Source organism: Gallus gallus, chromosome Z, assembly GCF_016699485.2.
Source record: "Gallus gallus isolate bGalGal1 chromosome Z, bGalGal1.mat.broiler.GRCg7b, whole genome shotgun sequence".
Lineage (NCBI taxonomy): Eukaryota > Metazoa > Chordata > Aves > Galliformes > Phasianidae > Gallus > Gallus gallus.
The window spans coordinates 76387277-76409088 of NC_052572.1; the positions used below are offsets into that span (position 1 = coordinate 76387277).

At 52.0% G+C, this 21812-nt stretch overlaps 1 long non-coding RNA gene across 3 annotated transcripts; it reads right to left on the reverse strand.

Moving 5' to 3' along the window:
• Nucleotides 1–578: 578 nt before the first annotated feature.
• Nucleotides 579–3976, reverse strand: LOC107052400. 3 transcript variants are annotated; one of them, XR_005842871.1, is made up of 4 exons: nucleotides 3838–3976; nucleotides 3053–3515; nucleotides 1764–2009; nucleotides 579–638 (listed from the first exon to the last, which is right to left on the reverse strand). It is a non-coding gene; the product is annotated as an uncharacterized LOC107052400 (long non-coding RNA). The 3 variants fall into 3 exon arrangements; XR_005842872.1 differs by lacking the exon at nucleotides 579–638 and adding an exon at nucleotides 727–1182; XR_005842870.1 differs by lacking the exon at nucleotides 579–638 and having other exon boundaries at nucleotides 727–2009.
• Between the last annotated feature and the right edge of the window lie 17836 nt (nucleotides 3977–21812).

The following is a 21812-nucleotide window of genomic DNA, read 5'->3' on the forward strand; positions in this document are numbered from 1 at the left end:
TGACTGGACAGCAGCACGTGCATCATTCTTCAAACGCCCCAGCCCAGCAGCAAGGGAACAAAGCGTTGCGACAGCTGAAACAACAATGCTCGGGGACATTCCTGTTAGCATTGACCGTGAACAAATCTACCACTGAGCAACAGGATGTGGGACAAACAGCAGAAAGCAACCAACCTGCAGAACTAACTCCTTTCGGGTTGGTCCAGATGTTTGTATGCTCCCTTCCACAGCCCAGGCCATGCTTGCTGAGATGCTCCTCTCCTTTGTGCATGGGAACAACGGTGCAGATGGGATGCGCTGGCTATGCACAGCTTTTCCTCTCTCCATCTTCCATTACCAAACAGCACCTCAAATCTCTCCTTGCTAAAAAATCACTTGGGTAAAAAAAGAACTGGCAACCTTGCTTTTAAAATTACCTTCTTTATACAACTTGATGCTTTATAGCAGAAGCTCACCTAGCAAGGACTTACCTTAGACAAGCTCCATCTGCAGGGAAAACTTATTCCTCTGTGTCTGCAGACTTGGCACGCATTTTCAGCTGCAATAGTCAGCCCAGATCTCAGCACAGCTTTACCAACCACAGAAAGCCAGCTCATGGCCGCCATGTTTGTTTTTCTCTCTTCTGAAACACTGCACTTCTGCAAGAAGCAACGGTTACAATCACAGAATCACAGAACTGGAAAGGCTGGAAGGGATCCCTAGGGATCATCGAGTCCAACTCCCCCCTCTGCTCAACAGGTTCCATACAGCAGGCTGCACAGGTGGGCATCCAGCTGGGTCTGAAGTATCTCCAGGTAAGGAGAATCCACAGCCTCCCTGGGCAGTCTGTTCCAGTGCTCTGTCACCTCACTGTGAACAAGTTCCTTCTCACATCGGTGCAGAACTTCCTGTACTCCAGTTTAGGGCCATTTCCCCCCTCTCCTGACCCCACAGACCACTGCAAAAAGGCTGTCCATGTCCTTTTGACTTCCACGCTTCCGATACTTAGAAACATTATTAAGATCCCCTCTCAGTCTTCTTTCCGCAAGGCTGAACAGACCCAGGTCACGCAGACTTTCCACACTGGGGAGATGCTCCAGGCCCTCGATCATCTTTGTGGCCTTCTGCTGGACTCTCTCCAGGAGATCCCCGTCTGTTTTGTACCAAGGAGCCCAGACCTGGATGCAGTACTCCAGCTGAGGCCTGATCAGGGCACAGCAGAGGGGGAGGATCACCTCCCTCGCCCTGCTGGCCACGCTCCTTTTCATGCGTCCCACCATCCCACCGGCCTTCTTGGCCACCAGGGCACACTGCTGGCTCATGGCCAACCTGTCACCCACCAGGACCCCCAGGTCCTTCTCTGCAGAGCTCCTCTCCAGCAGCTCATGTCCCAGCCTCTACTGATACTTGCGGTTATTCCTTCCCAGGTGCAAGACTCTACACTTGCTCTTGTTACACCTCACCTGCTTTGCTACTGCCTGGCTCTCCAGCCTGTCCAGCTCTTGCTGAACGGCAGCACAGCCTTCCGGTGGGCCAGCTGCTCCTCCCAGCTTTGTCTCAGAGGCATACTTACTGAGGGTGGACACCATCCCCTCCTCAAGGCCGTTGACGAAGATATTGAACGAGACCAGAGCCAGCACCCACCCCCAGCGTTCACCGCCACTCACAGCTCTCCAACCGCACTCTGCACCGCCCATCACCACCCTCTGAGCTCGGCCACTCAGCCAGCTCGCAGCCCACCTCACCGTCCACTCATCTATCCCACACTTGCTCAGCTTCATTACCAGGATGTCGTGGGAGACTGCATCAAAAGCAGTGCTGAAGTCAACGTAGACTACATCCATTGCTCTCCCGCCATCCATATAGCTGCTGATGCCTCACAGAAGCCTAGGAGGTTGCTCAAGCACACTTTCCCCTTGCTAAATCCATGCTGACTATTCCTGATGATCTTCTTCTTCTCCAACTGCTTGGCCATGGCATCTAGGACAAGCTGTTCCATCACCTTGCCGTGCTTCTTTGTACCACAAAAGCTAGGAAAGAGGAAAAGATTTCCACATTAGGCATACATTTCAAGGACGCTCCAGGCAAGTTGAGACAGTGGAAAGCACTGGCAAGTCAAAGCACACCAAGATTTCCCACGCAGTGTTAGCTATGGTGATGATAAATCATGTCCCCGGAATTGCCTGCACTAGAACACACAATCCAAAATATTAGAAGCTGCGGAGGTACAAATTCATCACAAGCCAGAAGTCCTTTAGGTCGTGCACTCCCTGCAGTACTGACACTGGAGGATCAGAATCGTTTGAGAAGAACTGGGCCTGCTAAGCTCCTTCCCACCCTCCCAAGGAAAAGCAAAGCAACTGCACCGCCGCCAGCACAACCCCACAGCACGCAGCAGGGAAAGCAAACAGCTTCACAGTGCTCCCCTTCACTCCCAGCCTAACTAAGAGACCACATGAGGATTGATTGGGAAATCACTACAAAACAAAACACACCTGAGCGTGCACAGGATTGCACTCTTCCAGTCTGTCACCACCCTCTGGGGGAAAAACTTCCTCCTACTATCTAACCTAAACCTCCCGTCTCACTTGAAAACCATTCCCCCTTGTCCTACCGTCATCCACCCTCATAAACAGCTGGTCCCCCTCCTGTTTATATGCTCCCTTCAAGTACTGAAAGGCCACAATGAGCTCTCCCCAGAGCCTTCTCTTCTCCAAGCTAAACGAGACCCGTTCCTTCAGCGTTTCCTCATAGGAGAGTGGCTCCAGCCCTCTGACCATCTTCATAGTCCTCCTCTGGACCCACTCCAAGAGCTCCACGTCCTTCCTGTGCTGGGGGCCCCACGGCCGGAAACACTACTCCAGATGGGACCTCACGACACCCAAGAGCTGAGCAGAGGGGGACAATCACCTCCCTCTCCCTGCTGGCCACCCCTATTTTTATGCAGCCAAGAACACACACATATATAGACATAGATGTAGAACTCCATGCCTACAGCCCCCCCCCCCCCCCCAATCCTCTACAGCTCCATATTCCTCCCTATTGCGTCCAGCAGTGTACCAAGGACACCTACCTTAGACAAGCTCAACCTACATGGAAAAGTTATTCCTCTGTGTCTGCAGACTTGGCACGCATTTTCAGCTGCAATAGTCAGCCCAGATCTCAGCACAGCTTTACCAACCACAGAAAGCCAGCTCATGGCCGCCATGATTTTCTCTCTTCTGAAACACTCTACTGCTGCAAGAAGCAACGATTACAATCACAGAATCACAGAACTGTAGGGGCCGGAAGGGATCCCTAGAGATCATCGAGTCCAACTCCCCCCTCTGCTCAACAGGTTCCGTACAGCAGGCTGCACAGGTGGGCATCCAGCTGGGTCTGGAGTATCTCCAGGGAAGGAGAATCCACAGCCTCCCTGGGCAGCCTGTACCAGTGCTCCGTCACCTCGCTGTGAACAAGTTCCTTCTCACGTCGGTGCAGAACTTCCTGTACTCCAGTTTAGGGCCATTTCCCCCCTCTCCTGGCCGCACAGACCACTGAAAAAAAGGTTGACCATGTCCTTTTGACTCCCACGCCCTCCTTAGCCCTGGTTCTGGGGGGCTGCCGGGAGTCCGGGGGGCACAGGGAGCAGGGCTGGAGGGGTTGGGGGCGGGAGGGGGGGCACGGCCCGCATGCTGCCAGCAGCACTGTGGCGCTGGGGGACCCGAGGCCTCGATCCGTCCCAAACCCACGGCCAATCCCACACCCCTCATCCCAGTCCCACAGCCCACAGCCCAACCCCACGGGGGTTCCACGGGGGAAGGAACAGAGCTACCACTGAGCAACAGGACGTGGGACAAACAGCAGAAAACAGCCAACCTCAAGAACTAACTCATTGCCGGTTGGTCCAGATGTCTGCATGCTCCCTCCCACGGCCCAGGCCAAGCTTGCTGAGCTGCTCCTCCTTTGTGCAGAACGACAACGGTGCCCATGGCATGTGGTGGCTATGCACAGCATGCCTTTTGCTTTTCCTCTCTCCGTCTTCCATCACCAAACAGCACCTCCAATCTCTCCCGGCTAAAAAATCACTTGGGGAAAAAAAGAACTGGCAACCTTGCTTTTAAAATTACTACTTGATGCTTTAAAGCAGAAGCTCACCTAGCAAGGACACCTACCTTACACAAGCTCAACCTACACGGAAAAGTTATTCCTCTGCGTCTGCACATACGGCACGCATTTTCAGCTGCAATAGTCAGCCCAGTTCTCAGCACAGCTTTACCATCCACAGAAAGCCAGTTCACCGCCGCCATCTTTTTCTCTCTTCTTAAACACTCTACTGCTGCAAGAAGCAACGATTGCAATCACAGAATAACAAAACTGTAGGGGCTGGAAGGGACCTCTGGAGATCATTGAGTCCAACCCCTCCCCCCGCAAAACAGGCTCCATGCAGCAGGCTGTACTGTAGGCATCCAGCTGGGTTTGGAGTATCTCCAGAGAAGGACAATCCACAACCTCCCTGAGCAGCCTGACTATATACACCCCCGCCCATAACCTCCCCACAGCCACCTATAGCCCCAAATCCTCCGATGGCTCACCACAGCCCCAGAACCCCCTTGAGTGCACCTCAGCTCCTTATAGACCCATACGCCCTTACAGTCCCTGCACAGCCCCCGACAGTATCCCTATATCCCCCTATAGCCTCCCCGCAGCTCCCAGTAGCCACAGGCCCACCTTAGCCCCGGTTCCGGGGGGATGCAAACGATCTGCGGGCACCAAGAGCAGCGCTGGAGGGGTTGGGGGGGGCTGGCGGGGCCCCACAGCCCGGATGCTGGCAGCAGCACTCTGGCGCTGGGGGACCCGAGGCTGTCCCAAACCCACGGCCCATCCCACAGCCCTCATCCCAATCCCACAGCCCACAGCCCAACCCCAAGGTAGTTCCACGGGGGAGGGGAGGGCAGTGTGCTTGGGGGGCCGCGCAGGGCTCCTCTCCCTCTCCCGCTCCCGTTCTCCGCACACCTCCGGCAGAGCTGTCCTCAGCACTCGCTCCCGTTGTGCCACGGCTTCCGGCTCGGTGCTGCCCGGACAGCTCCGGCTGACGCCGCGCTCTCCTGCGGGGCGGCCCGGGCTGCCGGGAGCGGCGCTTCGCTGACGAGAGCCGCGCCTGACACTGCCGGCTCCCAACGGCCGCTCCCGCGCACGGCGGCTCAGCCAATGGGAGCCGGCGGAGATGCCGCTGAGCAATGAGACACCGGGGGAGGGACAGAGCTGCCGCTGACCAATGAGACGCCGGGGGAGGAACGGAGTTGCCGCTGACCAATGAGACGCCGGAGGAGGGACAGAGCTGTTGCTGACCAATGAGACGCCGGAGGAGGGACAGAGCTGCCACTGACCAATGAGACGCCGGGGGAGGGACAAAGCTGCCGCTGACCAATGAGAGCCCGGGGGAGGGACGGGCAGATGCTGCTCGCGGGGAGCTCCTCCTGCCGCTGTTGGATGCTGATGCTGACAGGGCTGCAGATGCTCTGCAGGGCCAGCTCGTAGCTGGGAGCCAGGAATGGACACGGCGGGAGAGAGGAGAGAGCTGGCAGGGAGCAGCCGAGGCATCCCTCACTCAAAAGCATCACAAAGCCACAGCCATAGCACGGAAGCTGGGCATGATCATCATCAGCATTCCGGATGCTGGAGATTCTTTGCTACCATACACTACGGGAGCACAGCTCTCGCTGCAGGCATCCCACAGCCAGACAAAATGGGAACAAACCCGCAGCTCTGCTGCACGCACAGCCCACAGCCATAGCCTTGCAACATGAGCTGCCTTGCTCTTGCTTGCATCCATCCCAATCCCTGGGAATGAAGACTCAGAAGGCAGTCAAGGCGTTGATCCAGCACCAGCGTGCTTTTATTCCTTAACAGCCAGGAGGGCCTTTTGGTGAGAGGTCCGGTGTACACAGGGGACTCATCCTCTCTGGTGAAGGAGAGAGGAGCTCAGAGCTCGTGCTGCTGCCCGGTGCCTGGGACTGGAGCTCTGATTCTACGTCCCCCTCCACCAGGCTTGGCTCCTCCTGGCTGACGCTGACCTGCTCCTGCATGGAGCTGCTGCTGTCGGGGCACTCGGGCTGTGCTTGGGCTGGGCTGCACTGCAATGGTGCCCCATCACAGTCCAGCTCGGTAAGCGTTGTTTCTGGCAGGCTCAGGTCAGCGTCTTCTGCACAGCCGGGAGAGATGAGGGCTTCCACCTGGATGAGCACCTTCATTCCCTCACTGGTGTTATACGGAAGGCTCTCATCCGAGCCGCAGCGATTCGTGCTCCCAAGCAGCTCTCCTATTGATGGACGCACACAGTGAACCATCGCTATACGCTCTGGCTCTTCTGCGTGGACGAGGGCTCGGTTCACCTAGGAAGGAGTAGATACACAGGCAAACAGTTAGTGGCAAACTTGCACAAGCTGAATGATGAGAGTGGTTCTTGAGATTTGTTATGCAGTGGCAGCAGGACAAAGCCAAGAGGACAATAGCAACAGTAGGAGCACTGTCTCGAAAGGAACTGTTGCGCTTTTGTTGTTTGTCTTTCTCTTTTGTGTGGACTCCAAGCATGAATTCCACGGCGCTGACAAGCAGGGTTTTGACAGCTGGATGTGCACCCTTACCTGCCAGGACCACCACCTCTGTTTCCGAGGGCTCCCTGGCATCGCGCTGCAGTTGGCGTTTGCCCACAGAGGATGGTTTTCTGGGCTTGAAACAGGAACACCAACTGCATGCTGGGGATTCCTTCACCCTGCTGGGTGGACTTGGTCTGCAGGGAGAAAAGAGGGAGCGGTGTGAGTCGTGCATGGTGCAGGGTGAGGGAAGAGCTGCCCTGAGCTCTTGCCAACACTTGCTTGCTACTAGCACTGCCTGGTTCTTGCTGAAACACAACTTTGAAGCTCGCTCTGATTCACACAGTTGAGGTTCCATTCCTAGAGCTCAGCCCTGGAGTCTTGCTGGCTACATTCCCCTCAACCATGCCAACCCAGATGCAGAGCATGCCTGTTAGTTGAACCTCAGAGTCCAAAGGGAGGGGACATTCAGTACACCACCACACGCACCATTGCACTCCACTTGCAACAGTGGAGAAAAACCCACAAAAGCCCAAACAACCAAGTCTGATAGGAAGCTGCTGGAAAAGAAAGTCCTCTTTACCTTTCAGGTGGAAAGTGGATGACTGTGTGGAAATTCCCCCACGCAGCTGCGGGGCCTTCTTCCACTTGCATGTCCCTGCTCTCTGTCACAGCAGGAGAGCTGCTGTGGCCTCCCCTCTGTGCCTGTGCCTCCTCCAGGGTGAGCAGCTTGGTGGCAGGAGAAGACACCCACACAGACTCGGGCCCTGATGGTGAACTGCACCCTGGAAGGGAAGACCACAGCTAAGACGGAGGATCAGAAAGCAGCGGCACAGCCATCACAGTTCTGGGGGAGGTGCCGCACATCTCTCAGCCTTGCATTTCTGATCAAGTGAAAGAAGAGGAGGTCAGAACCCTTTCATCAAGCTTCACCTGCACGCAAAACATCACCATGACAGGGACGGTTTTCTCATGCTCAACTTTGGGCTTGGACATTCTCCGCATCCAGCCACAGGATGCCATATTCTCATCTAAGCCCACAAGTCTGCTGGCCCCCTGATAGCAAAAGCGTATCTCAACAATCCTGGAGAAGGCCTGCATTTGATCAAGGTGTCTCATCAAGACAAAGCTCATGCAGGAAGACGCTCACCTGCTCCATCTCCGATGCCTGATGTGGAGCTGGAGCAGAAGAGGACGTCGGTGTGGTTGATGAGGAATTCTACCACGTCTGACTGCCTCTGCAGTTCCACGCAGGCAGCTCTTCCGCTGGCGCAGGCAGCCTCGTTCTGCTGGGATCTGTAGAAAAGGCAGATTGGAGAAGTCATTGACCCGAGATCATTTCCCCACGTTTGGGCATTTGGGCAGCCAAAGGCTGTCCAGTTGGGCTCTGGAGACTTCCAGTGCAGTGGGCAAGCACTGATGCCACTGAAGACATTCTCCCGGGTGATCAAGGACACACCAGCCCCATCTGACAAAACCAAGAGAGCACAAATTGTCCTCCTCTCCAAAGTGTGCCCGTGGGGAGAACAGACCTAAGCCTTGTGCTGAGACGGAAAAAGAAGTTTACCTGAAGAGGTTGGGAGCCCACACAATCGCTAAGTTCTTAGCGGGCATGTTTGTGACGGAGCAGCTCCCAGCCAGACAAGCCAAGTGTCTCATGAGGTACTCCAGCGTCCTGGAAAGCAAGAGCCAAACCTTCAGCACCACTGAGCACGCCGTCCTCACATTCACCAAACAATTCTGACTTCACGCCACTGCTTGTTCTTCCTACTAGCAAGTAGATCAAGCTTTCCCAAGTGCCACGCTGCAGCACCAAGCCCCAGCACAGTACAGCCGCAGCCATCAGCTGCACCAGCCGTGCCCCCGTGCTCAGGAGCTGACCCAATCCATTCACCCCACGCAGCCATCCACCACTTCCACACACACAGGCATCACGTTGCCAGCGTGAGACAAAGCCTGCCATCACATCATCGCCCTCTGAAATGCAGCAGGGCTGAGCTCCCCAGACTGAGGGCAGCAGTTTTCTGACCTGTAGTGAGGTGCAGGCAGCTGCTGGATGACCTCCTGCACTCGGAGCAACCGCTCCTCATCGGTACCGGCACAAACAGCGTCCTGGAAGAAAGCAGAAAGGGAATGAGACACACATCATGCGAGTCAAGCGTATGGGGCTAACAGAAAAAGGGCCTCAGAGCTGCAGAGGGCACTGCTGCTCCCATCTCCCACATTTCCAATGGCAGGATGCTAACACCAGGTGTTACGGTGCACCCGGTGTGCAGGAAGCATGAGCTGCTTGTTGTACAGAGACACCCACTGGATGTCCATCAAAACCCCAACTTCATCAGAAAAAAGACCAAAAAAAGGTGCACAGGCGTGTGTGTATGGGACAGGGAAGAGGGACATGAAGGCCATTGCCTTGTGCTTACCGAGAACTTGCCATGCAGCTGCTCGCTCAGCAGAGGGCTCGGCAGCTCCCTGAAGTACATCTTGCACAGGGAGCTCACGCTGTGAATGTCCCGGACGGTGAGCTCCGGAATCTGCTCCGACTCAAAGTCATGGCTGGAGAGAAGGACACAAAAACAGAGGGCTTGGAGAAAGAGGAAAACAACTCCAAAGCAAGACAACATACAGTCCAGAAGCACTCTTACCGCAGCTTCTGGATCTTGGACGCCACGCCGGACAGGCGGTAGATCCCCTGCACCACGCCGTGCTGCTCAATGAACTCAGCGCAGCTCTGCACGACCTGGGGGACTACAGAACAAGGGCCAGCGCTTAGCTGAGCTCCTGATTCAAGTCCTGCTTCAGCCGCTGCCCCTGTCACATGCCATCCACTAAGCCCAGCCGGGCTACTGCTTGCCTCCTCCTCACAGGAGAAAGAAGGCTGTCGCAGACGTCGCCGGCAGGCAGGAGCCGGGGACAAAACTGGACACGGACGTGTTCTTGGCTTTCAAGAAATGCCAGGACCTGCCAAGCAGCCTGCAGAAAGTAATTCTGGGGAAGCCAGAGACACTGCCACAAGTCCCATCACAGCTCCCACCAGAATGGAGGCGTGAGACCTCATGTCCAGAAGAGCTAGGAAACTGACGCACTACACTCTCTTGGGCCAAAAGGCTTCCTTTGTTTTCAGGCTAGCGTGGGATTGGCTTACATCTTTGGCTTTAAGCAAATACAGGTGTGCTGCTCTCCTCTGAGCATTAGCCTCAGCTTCCCTTTCAGCCATCAACTCCCATTTCACGTTTCTCCACCGCTATCAACCTGCCCCTTGCCAGAGATAATCTCCCTTTCATCTTGTCATGCCCAACAGAGGAAGCTCTCAGGAACGGGCTGTTCCTTACCATCACGGCCAGAGTGGAGAAGATGCTCTCCCAGGTCACAGCCAAACACCCCTCCCTTCTCCTTCTCCAGCTCCATCTCCCGCTGCTTCGGTTCCTCTGGGCGGGCCTTCACGAAGGAACGAAGGAAGCTGAGGAGCTTGCCACGCTTCTTTGGCACTGCACAACAGAAGGAAGAAACCAGTTCATTTCAGCTTGGGCTCAGTGGGACCAGGCCGAGCGTCACACATTCGACAGAGCACGTCAAAGCGGCAAGAACATTGCCAACAAGTACCTACAACAACAGATTTTCCCCGTTCCTGGAGGAGTCCAATGCCAGGTTGGATGGGGCCCTGGGCAGCCTGGTCTAGTCTGGCATTCGAAGTGGAGGTTGGCAGCCCTGCCTGAGGCACGGGGGTTGGAGCTTGATGATCCTTGAGGTCCCTTCCATCCCAAGCCATTCTACCAGGATCCTATCATTTGCCCAAGCCCTCATTCTCACTGCCTACAAAACAGCAGCCCTACGCCCCGTGGGATGCAGGAAGGATCATCAACACAGAGGAGAACGTGGGATGGATCAAGGAGGTATTCAACACAGAACACACCCAGAAAAAGACTCCATTTGACTTCCCCGCGCCATCACATGTAACATCCGTACCTGGCTTTGGCGCTGAGTTGATGAGGGCCTCAGGAATTTTTCCGTTGATGAGCTCCACGCACTCACCAGGGAAAAATCCAACCTGGAACAAGATCAAGAAGAGAGATGGAATACTGAATGCAGCATTTCTCAGGCCTCAACTGTTCAACCAAGAAAAAATGGCCCGCAGAAAAGTAACCCTCATTCAACATTTGCAGCCAGAAGACCTACAAAAGCAATTGACGGAGCATAAGATGGCTGGTCTCCGTGCTTGTACAATGGACAGAGATGCTCAACTCCTGACTGTGTATTGAGCACGAGAGGCTCTTGCTTCTAAGTCACATGAGGAGACAGTTTCCCACCCAAGCCCAGAGCCAAAGGGAAAGGCCTCTGACAGCGACACAGGGAAACTGTTGACGTCCAGAAGCCACCCTGTGGAGGCCGAGCAGCTCAAAGCTGACGTTCCTGACTTGACTGCAATTGCGCCCAGGAGTCTGAAGCTCGTGCCTACCTGAAAGCCATGCTTGCCTCTCCACCAGGGGCTCTGCTCCTTTGCTGGCATAGCAAGAACGCACACCAGGTCTCCCACCTGCAAGAGATTGCAACATCAATCCCAGCTTCAGCACAGCTGGGAGGAAAGCACAGCTGAGATGACGCCATTCTTCTGCACTGCCAAAGAGCGCACAGCTTGAGAGCAATTGCACCGGGGCAGCTCTTCAGGCATTTCCCGTTGGAAAGCTGGGCTTGGAGGTACAAGAGCCACTGCCTTACACACCAGACAGAATACAGTGCAAGCATGCCAAATCAAAACGTCTTTTAGACATGCTTGAACTCCTCCCTGCATCCAACCCAGTGCAAGTCCTATCTGGACCTGCATCTTCTGGGCTTCGCCTCACAAGGCATTCTGAAGGTGTCTGAGAATATTCCTGATGCATTCACACCTTATACTCTTCTGTCTGTGACAACAAGGAATGCCTTCTTTTTCTGCTTACCTCCAAGGAGAGCTCATCCGCTGCCTGGGCAACGTAGCTCTTAATAACATGGCCAGCAGCAATAGCTGGAATATTAAGAGATGACTCCTCATCGACCAGCAAGGGCTTCCCCTGGTTCTCAGGCTGAAACAGAGAGCACAGGCCATGGTGAGGAGCTGAGGACAAACAAGGAGGATTTCAGGGTGCCATCTTGATGCCACTAGCAAGGACATGAAGCTTTTAAGGCAGCTCTTCAGGGACACCGAGAGAGCCGGAAGGATGCTCTCTCTCTTGAAAAGCAGGAGAGCACACCGGTGGCTCATTCTGCTGGCTCAAGTCAGGGAACAGAGACCAAGCAGAGCTTCACACTGTACCTCCGTCAACGCCCGGTCAGGCCCACGGCTGATCTCGCTGCTCGCGATGCCCATCACAGCAGGCGCGACAAGCTGCAACAGAAAAGAATCACATTTCCTGTGTTCACGCAGCACTGGATTGAGAGTCTTCTTCAGATCTAATCTCAGTTGCCTACTGGCGGAGGCAGCTGTTCTAGAAACAACCACTGTGCAGTCTATTCAAACGGGACAGCCGTTTGAATACGCAGCATTGGACCAAGTCGCTGTCCCTCTGCTAGCAGATGGGGACTCTGGCACAAAGCAGCAGATGCATTTGCCCGCAGCACGCTGAGAGCACAGTAGCAGGCCAGGGAGAGGTGTCACTGCTGGGGCTGGAGCTGCTCCCCAGCCCCCGGCTCCCAGCAGCAGCCTCACCACCAGCGCCGGCCGCAGCCTTGCCCACGCATTTCCTCTGCCTGCATCTCTGCTGTGCTCCCTACAGCTGTCGGGCACACTCACACAGCCAAAGCATGCACGCTTGTGCCCCTGGCTCATGTTGTGCAGCTCTGCACAAACTGCGGCTAGGGCTCTTTGCCTAAGGGATTGCCTTCCTTCACACTAGCTGCTCCCAGCACTACAGGCAGCATCCTGCTGAGGGTTGAGCTGGAGAGGAAGTTACCAGAGCTGCATTTCAGCTGGACGAGGCTGTGTTACTACACACGGTGTGACTAAACACAGGCTGCTGAACCATGTGGCAATACAAAACATGGCACGTACCTGGCAAGTGATCAGAACAAGGGAGAAGAAGATCCTCGAAACCGCAGCCGTTCCTTGTCACTTTGCTCTGATCTTCCACGAGCAAAAGCTGCACCAAGGGAGCAGGCGGAGGGTGGGCAGGGGAGGGAGAAAGACCAGGTCAGTGAGCCTGCACAATTTAGCAAGGAAGTCGAGGGAAAAAACGTGGGACAAATGCCATCTTGATGGGCTTTGGAATGGATGGCCTGGGGGAAAATGGTGTCTGACAGTCCAGACGAAGCAATGTGATCCTAGGAGCTCCGCCATCCAGCAGTCCTCAAGCCCTCACTGCCCAGCCGTCTATCCCGCACCGTCTCAGCTTACCTACAAGGCGCTGCACAAGACGGGATGAAGACAAACAGACTCAGTAGATGCACAAGTGCAACAAGCCACGTACTCACGCCGAGCTCAAACGCTCCAATGAAGGGAAGCAGCACGCGCTGCTCCTCCCCTCATTCTAGCCGCTTATGACATCACTAAGGGCCACCCGGCTGCTCCACCATGGACGGACAAGGTGGGGAGGCAAGACCACATCACAAGACCACAGGATTCCAAAAGGGCACCCCAGCGTTCGAGAAATCAGTGCGTGGTTGGAATTCCATCCCAGCCAAATCCTGGAGAAGCTGGCATGGGGTTGTTGGGACCAAAGTGCAGGACCCAGTGCTTGGTGCTGTTGAGCCTCTTGCTGGGCCTATGGCAAATCCACACTAGGGTCCTTCTTTGCATCCACGGGCGGCTTAGAGCAGCCATCTCTTGCACCTGGATGGAAATAAAGGAAGAGAAACACAGCACTACTACCAGACTGCTTTGCCAATTTCTTTCCCGAGTGCATTTTTGCCTTTTGGCTTCCACGATGACCTCATTTCCTCCTCCTTTTCTTTGGGGGGAAGCTGCCCCCCAGTGCCTGAGCTTCACATGAAACATGACACTAAGACAAAAGCTTGCCCTGGGTGCAGGGTGGCTGTGCTTTGCCAGGTATACTAGCGGGCTAGGAAGCGTCACGTGGCAGCTCCTGGCCCAGTCTGCATTCAGTAACTGTGGCCACAGCTGCTGCCTCACTGCCAGAACGTATCCGAGGATACAGATGGACGCAGGCACTCCTGCTCCTTCTGCAAAGCCCTCCTCTGCACAGCCCGTTAGCTGCTGCTCACTGCTACGCCAACCGGGCTCCCCTTTACAGCAGCCCTGAGATAAACACGCCTGTACTCTTCCGTGCAGCAGCGAGCTCCAGGGATGAAGCAGCAGAGAGGAAACCAACAGAATGTACTGCTGCTGAATCCACCAGCTCCTTCTGTCCACCAAGAGTAATACCATGGGACAGAACACAAGTGGGGATAAGCACTTCCGCTCACACACGGACAAAGGGAATCAAAACAGCTTCGTCAAGAAGAGCTCGTTGTGTAAACCCAGCCTCAGAGACACAAATGCATCTGGTTCCAGTAAATATTTCGGCACCTTGTTGATGAAACGCTGTTCTGCTGCTCGGAGAGCACGAAGCATGTTGTGTTGACAGGCACTGCAGCGCGATGCCCAAGCTGAGCACGCAAACCTCCCCAGCACCCCTGGCCAATGCTGCCAGGGAAATGCACGACCTGCAGCCCCACACGGCTCGCTGCACGGACACTGGGGGGCTGTCTTAGTCTCAGGTGGGATCCATTTTTCTTCAGTGTCTGCTATGATGCTACAACAGTGAGAACACTCTCATGTTTATAGTTTCTGAGAAGCAGACCTGGACAGAGCCAAGGCCGTTCTCAGCAAAGCTCTCAAGAAGGAGCTTGGAGGAAAGCAAATTACGACAGCTGATGTCAACGGGCCAAAGGGATATTCCATACCATATGACATCAAGTGGAAGGCTTTTTAACGGGGGTGGGAGCTCATCTCACTCTCTTCCTCTGCTTGCCCATTGCTTGGGAGGTGCTGAGCCACTGCTTCTACATCACTTCTTACATACTTTCATATATATGTGTGTGTGTGTGTGTGTGTGTGCGTGCATCCATTACTTCTGTCCTTTTCTCTACCTTTGGAAAGAGATTTCTCTCAACACATGAGTTCCACCTTCTTTTTTTTTCCCCCATAATTCTCTCCCCCATCCCACCGGGAAGGGGGGAGTAAGCAAAGGACTCTGTGGTGCTCAACCACACGAGGGCTGCAAAGCAATGGCAGCAGACGTGCAGTGCACTGTCATAAGTGCACATGTACATAAGCAGATGCTCTCATCCACACGTGCAAATCTGGGGGCGAGGAATAAAAGGCTCACTGGGCCATGGGCAAAGCAGGGAGCAGATGATAGGCAGGAAACAGGAAGGAGTTCAAGACCAGCTCTCCTACACCAAAGACAGGGAGAGCTGAGTCAGCACCACAGGAGGACTTACGACACAGCTTGAGAGCTTACAGAGACCTGAGGTTGCCAAAGGAGGCCGCCAGGGTAACTCTCACCAGTCTTTTGCAGGGCTCTCACGGATGCTTGCGATGCTGACTTCCACTGCCTATGGCATTGGTAGAAAGCCCAGGTGGCAAATGCTCAATTGGTCTGGGTAACGCTTCCATGCTTCCACGGTTAGGACTGAAACAAAAGGAAAAAAAAAAGGATGCAGCCCTATTAAATTTGTCTCTCTACTGCTGCTGTCAGCGTGACATCTAAGATGAGCATTACGCGTCCCTGCACCCGACTGAAGATTCATCCAAGTCTGTGGGCACTGTTAGCAGCAGTTCCCAGAACATCTTGCGCCACAAAATGCAGCATGCTCCTTTTTTTCACAGGCCCCTCGTTTCTCTCATCAGCCTCAGACTCACTCCACTTCAACTACACCCATCAGAACAGCCCTTCCGTTCTGCTGAGGTAGGAACCCACTGCTGGGATGTCCCCCACTCCCGTTCCCCGCTATGTCCAGCACCGGGAGGGAAAGGAGGAGCAACTGCCATCACCTACCCAGACTTCTTGCAGGGCCTTCCAGACGCTCTCACATCACAGGGAGAAGCAGCACAGCTCTCATGGCACAAAGCTCGGAGAAGGCTGCAGAAATCAAGGTTGCCGCGAAGGTGCTGCTTTCAAACAACAGGACTTAGCGGGCACGAGACGGGAAAGACAAGGTTCCAGTTCAGAAGCCTCCAATCCCCATGGATGTGGCTGTCTGCAAAGACCACAGCTGCCTGCTTTCCAGCAGGGGGACGCTCACCCAGCAAAGCACTCACCCAACAGATGCCTTTCCTACAATCATAGCATCAGCAACGTTGGAAAAGACCTCCATGATCATCCAGTCCAAACACCCACCTACCACCACCATTTCCTTCCCACTAAGCCACGTCCCTCACTACAACATCCAGTGTCCCTTGAACACCTGCAGGGACAGTAACTCTATCACCTCCCTGGGCAGCCCGTTGCAGCATCTGACCACTCAGTGGGAGAAGGTCTTCACAACTAACCTCACAGCTTCCTTGCTCTTCCCTGGACACACTTCAGGCTTTCTGGGTCCCCCTTCTTGCGAGGGGCCCAGAACTGAACGCACTAGAAAGCTGTGCCAGAAATGAGAAAAGATTCATTATTTCCCTGAGACCAGTTACAGCTCTATCCACTTGGGAACACTGCCTCCCTGTACATTCATAACAATATATGTATTTATACCTACAGAAATCTGTCTAAACTGGGTGGAGAGAGTATCCAATACAAATTGGCGAATCTTCCCAGCATAACATGGATCTTCATGCCTTTTTTGTTGTTGGTTTTGATGTTTCCCCTAAGAGTGTCTTATGGAAACAGATAGGGTTACTCATAGAATTAAGCACAGTTTGCTTTCATCACGGTGAAGGCACAGGGTGCATATATATATCATACATCATATAACACAGTTTTGCAATACCGCATCAAGCATCTCAGAAGTTAAATCCTTCCCTGTCTCCATATTAAGCGTTTAACAACAGCTGTGCAGAATTTCCAAAATGACGAGCCTTTTAGTTTTTTCCACACTTGGCATCGTTTAATCACCCAGTTTACAAAACAGATATAAATCCTGGGGGGCTTTGCTTCATAACGGGACAGGTTTGGAGTGGGTGTGTTGCTAATTCAGAATGGCGTAAAGTTTCCCAACTTGTGAAAATGTACAAAACACATATTTGGAGACTACGGAAGGAGTCACAACAAACCTGAAGCCTTTCTCCTCACGACTGCACCAAATAATTGATGTAGAATCCTCTCTCATCTGATATTCTCTTTTCAGTAAGGATATGTTTCATTAGAGGATATGGTACGGCCTGGTGCTTTATTTCCGACCAGCACATCCAATTGGACTTAGTTGGTACCTTGTGTATGGGGAGCTATTGAATTTATCACCATAGTAGAACTACAGACATTTGGAGTCATCTTCACACTTCATATTTGTACTCCGCCACAAGTAACAGAAGGATTTCAAGGATCAGAGTCCCTCAGTCATGAATTGGACTCCTGCTTTTCTCGCACTTCTTCCTTCTTGCCTGTTTGGATGTTGATCTGAGATTTCTTGCTACATGGGCATAACATCACCCAGCTGAGACTATAAAGTACTCCGAGACCTTCAGTACTTAATGCTGTTTTCTTAAACCTCTAACATGAAACTAGTCTGCCACCTGTCCTAACTCACTCTTCTTCTCTAAGAGCTTCCCTGAAAAGGTTTATAATAATTTATGCATTAATCCCCGCGGGTTACCTAGATCATGAACAGAGCTCAGAAGGAGTTAGGAGTAGAGCGACACACAGCTCCGCTTCGCGCTGAGGGCAGTTTTGGCCCTCCGAGCTTGCCGTAGCCACCCTGCGCTCTGGCGCCGGCGGACCGGAAGTACTCGTAGTCACTATGGCGGCCGCCTGCGGGGGGTTTGAGCTGCGAGGCTGTGGGGAACGGTGCCATTTGAGAACAGTGTTTTTCTGAGTGTTTTATCTTCACCGGGTGGTTTTCTTCCTCGATGTGTCGAATGAACGGCGATGGAGAGCCCACAAAATTCCATCTGCCCCCAAAGCCCCTCACTGTTGACAAGCAGAAGCAGAGAGAGGAGAGGAGGTAGAAGGGGTAGGCCGCGGTGGGGGCCGCCCTCAGATTCCTCAGGGCTCTGAGGCATTGGTACTCGAAAAGTGCGTGTCGGAAGGTGACAGAGACACGGGCCCTGCCTCTGCCTTTGCCTCACATCTCGAGGTCAGCTGGGAGCTGAGTGCACGTATTTCTGTTTGTGAAATGGAATTCCTCTTGTGCTAAGCATTTTTCATGTCTCCGAAACCCACCTGCACTGCTTTAAGTGGCACAGTGTTTACAGTGGCGGTGCTGCCTCTGAGAGGAGAGTGACGATGTGATACGTTGCACACTGGGGGTATTGGTCAACAGTTGGCTGCACGTACCCAGCAGTGTGCCCAGGTGGCCAAGAATGCCAGCAGCATCCTGGCCTGTGTCAGAAATAGTGCAGTCAGAAGGACTGGTGAAGCGATCTGCCTGCTGTTCTCATCACTGGTGGAACTGCACGTTCAGTACTGTGTTCAGTTTTGGGCCCCTCACTACAAGAGAGGCACTGGGGCTCTGGATCGCGTCCAGAGAAGGGCAACAGAGTGGTGAAGGATCTGGGGCACAATACTGTGGGAGTGTCTGAAGGAGCAGGGAGTGTTCAGTCTGGAGGAGATTCAAAGGAAACCTCATTTCTCTGCACCACTACCTGAAAGGAGGTTGTGTCTGGGTGGGAGTCAGCTTCTCCTCCCAAGGAGCAGCAGGAGGACAATAGGTGATGGCCTTCAGTTGTGCCAGGGGAGGTTCAGGTTGGATACTAGGAAAAATGTCCTCTCACAATGCCCAGGCAGGTGGTGGAATTGTTGTCCCTGGAGGTGTTCAAGCCATTCTCTGGCTCTGAGGCCAAGTCTCCATGCTGTCTGAAACACAGTGACCCCATGCAAATCATCTGTTGGTAGTGGCCCTCTGGCCAGTACTGTGTCAGGAAGTGTGCCTGCAACTGAGCTGCCAGACAGTTGAACTCCAGAGCATAAGATCTGCATCTCAGGAGGTCTGGCAGACTGGTAAAAGAATGCTATCCAACTTAGCTTACAGGGAAAAGGAGGAATGGCTGCTGTCCTATTCTTCTTTCCTGAGTAAGTAACAGAGTTAGAAGCGTAGAAGAGAGTTAACAGCATATCAACTTAAGGACGGTGTAATAAATCAGTGTTATTTAGGTATATGAACAAACGTAACAGCCACACAGCCCCCAAATCCCTTTTCTCCCACTGGTGTCCAGTAGTCCCTTAGCTTGCTGACAGATCGGGCTGCTCTCTTCTCTTAAAGCAGCACTTGTCTCACTGCTTTGCTTCACAGTCAGAATTCTGACCTTCTGACCTTTTAATACCTTTTTTCTTTTTTAAAAAAAATCTTTCCCTCTAGCTGCAGGTCAGAATGAAACCTCAACCATGGTCAAAACGGTGGGAGAGGCCGAAATACAACATAAAAGGAATAAAATTTGAGCTACCCGAGAAAAAAATGAAGGAAGCACAGAAGTGGAAGCAGCCCTGGCTGGAATTCGATATGCTGAGAGAGTATGATACTTCAAAATAGAGGAATAAATACGGAGGGAAGCGAGTGAAGAGCTGAACAAGTAACAGCTTTGAGTTCAGTGTAAGAATTGTCAGTTTTCAAGTTTCGTATGCAAATAAAAGACAGTGAAATTTCAGCAGTTCTTGTCTGAATGTTAAACTGCCCTTTCCTGAAAACAGTGTTACAGTGTGTTCAGCCCTGCTTCTGCCTTCCCTTCTAAATCACAGCTAATAGAAGGGGTTTGCAGTTATTGTGTTGTCACTTCCAAGTAACTGTTTCTTCTGCCTTTGCCAGTAGACAGGGGCCAAATGTGAAAATGCTTCACTCAGTAGGTTCAGAAGGGGGCTATGGCAGGGAAGCAGATGTACAGAAGCCCAGCTGGACAATCTGAGAGTAAGTGCTGCTTAGCTGTCCTGTAAAGGCACTTTTGAAATGACATCTGATAAAGCACCAATAGTAACCTGACAACAAAGCAGTAATACCAACGTTTTGAAAGCAGCCTGAAAGAATGAAGCCAGATTAGCTGTTACTCCAGTCAGATTGTGTGAATGGGTGCAAGGTTCACCACAAAGTGGCACAGTAGGTTCTCAAAGATACTCAACCGGGATGGGGCTTCTGAGCTCCAGTAAAAATCGCCTTCCCCTGCTTACCAGTCATGACAAGTGACGTCTGCAGCCGCTGGAAGAAGCCTCTACAGAGGTAAAGCGTGATAGAACCTATTCCAATTTCATAGCAGCACAAGACTAATTTCTTTGGGAGCAACTTTCCACATGAATAAGGAAGCAGAGGAGACAAAAGCAAGCACGGAGATCACATGCTTCAGCTGATTATCTATCAGTTGTATTTTCTTTGCACTCAGGAAAGTAGAAGTGCACAATTACTTACAACAGAACTCCTAAATCCTGCAGATAATGAAGCGCCAGCAGTGCCACAGTTTTTTTCCATACTTCACATAACATTCCTGTCGTGTTCAAGACTTGAAAGCAATAAAAGTCTCATTAACACAAAAACATCTTTACTTTTCAAAATAATGGTTTTGCTTTTATTTTAAAAGTCATTGTTGTCTATAACACTGATGAATGCAATTTACAATTAAAATAGTTTACAAAAATACATATTCTGTAATAAAAAACAACAGAACAACCATAGGGAATAAAAGCCCCCAAGAGTTAAATGGAAGACCCATACATAACATTTTAGAGAAGCAGGCAATAGCAAACTTAGCAGAATTTGTGACGCACTGCTGTTTCTACAGTAAAACATCCTTTTTATTCTGCAGCAGTAATATTTACTGCACATATACGAAGTTACACAACATTAGAAATCCAACATGGGTACGGTGAAATGAGGTTTAATGGGTCTTAGAGGGAAGCAAAAGGTAAATGTCCTTAGAGAGCCAATTACTAGAAGGTAACTGGAGTTGTTGTTCTGCTCGTCTGATAAATGAGGGCGGGTGACAGCTCCAAGTCTGTGCACAAAGTCCAGTCTGTATCTCAAGTACAAAGCTCCACTACAAATCATACTCTGGAGAAGAGTAAGTGTAGTTAAGACGTTCTCCTGTGCAACTTCTTACCTTCCTGAACAGCCGTTTACCATCAGTAGATGTTCATAGATCAGACTTCTCACTGCATACAGAATTCCTGCTTCTGTGTCAGGGTCAGAAAGCTATGAGGAACTCAATGTGAGTTTGGTAGAGTTATCTCATTAAGTGGACAATAAGTTTCAGTTCAGTGACTCCCGAGTCAGAGTGATTTGGTGTGGTACTGAAAACAGCTTGTGAAGTTGTCTGCTCACCAGCAGTGGTAACGTTACAGGCACTTACTGCAGTCATCCTTCCCAAAAGAACAAAGCAGTGAGGCTTCGTCATATATTTCAGAACACCTGCACTTCACACTGACCATTGTGATTCTGTCTAGGAGTAGATGGCATCAGAAGACATTTGGAAAAAAAAAAAAACAAAATATTTCACAGTAAAACAACCGTAGGCAGTCCACTCATTAAACGTTACCACATTTTTTAGAGTGAGCATCAGGCTTGTTTCAGTAAAAGAACTGCTGCTTCAAAGAAATCCTTATTTCCTGATCACAGATTTAAGATGTTCCCGTTTGCACTCTTCAGTGAGCTCTTCAGCAATACGCAGAGCCTTGACTTTCACCAACAGGAGAACAACTTCTTCAGTTTCATCACTATTACAAAAACAAATTGATATAGCAACACATTCACACCTGACTTCAAAAATCAATAAAGCTAAAACGTGCCTTGAGCTACACTGACCATTAACTGCACCCAACATCTAGAGCCTCAAACTAGCCTGAACTAGTACTGCAAAAGCGATCCATTTTACATTATGGATTGCATCTTTAGTTGTACGTAGATGTTGGAAGTTCATCACTGAAAGTGTTAAATGTATGAGACTTGAGGAATTTAAGAATCATAGAATCATTAAGGTTGGAAAAAACCACAAAGATCATCTAGTCCAACTGTCAACCCATCACCACCATGCCCACTGAACCACGTCCCTAAAAGAAATACTAACATAAAGAATATGAGGAAGTGCTGCATCCCAAAGAACATATTGTTTTTTGTTACCTGTGGTTATTCCTGTGAAGCATACGTGCTCACTGAACCAAATGCTGGCAGAAGTTCACTGACTCGGGGAGAGTTGACCCACTTCCATGATTTTGG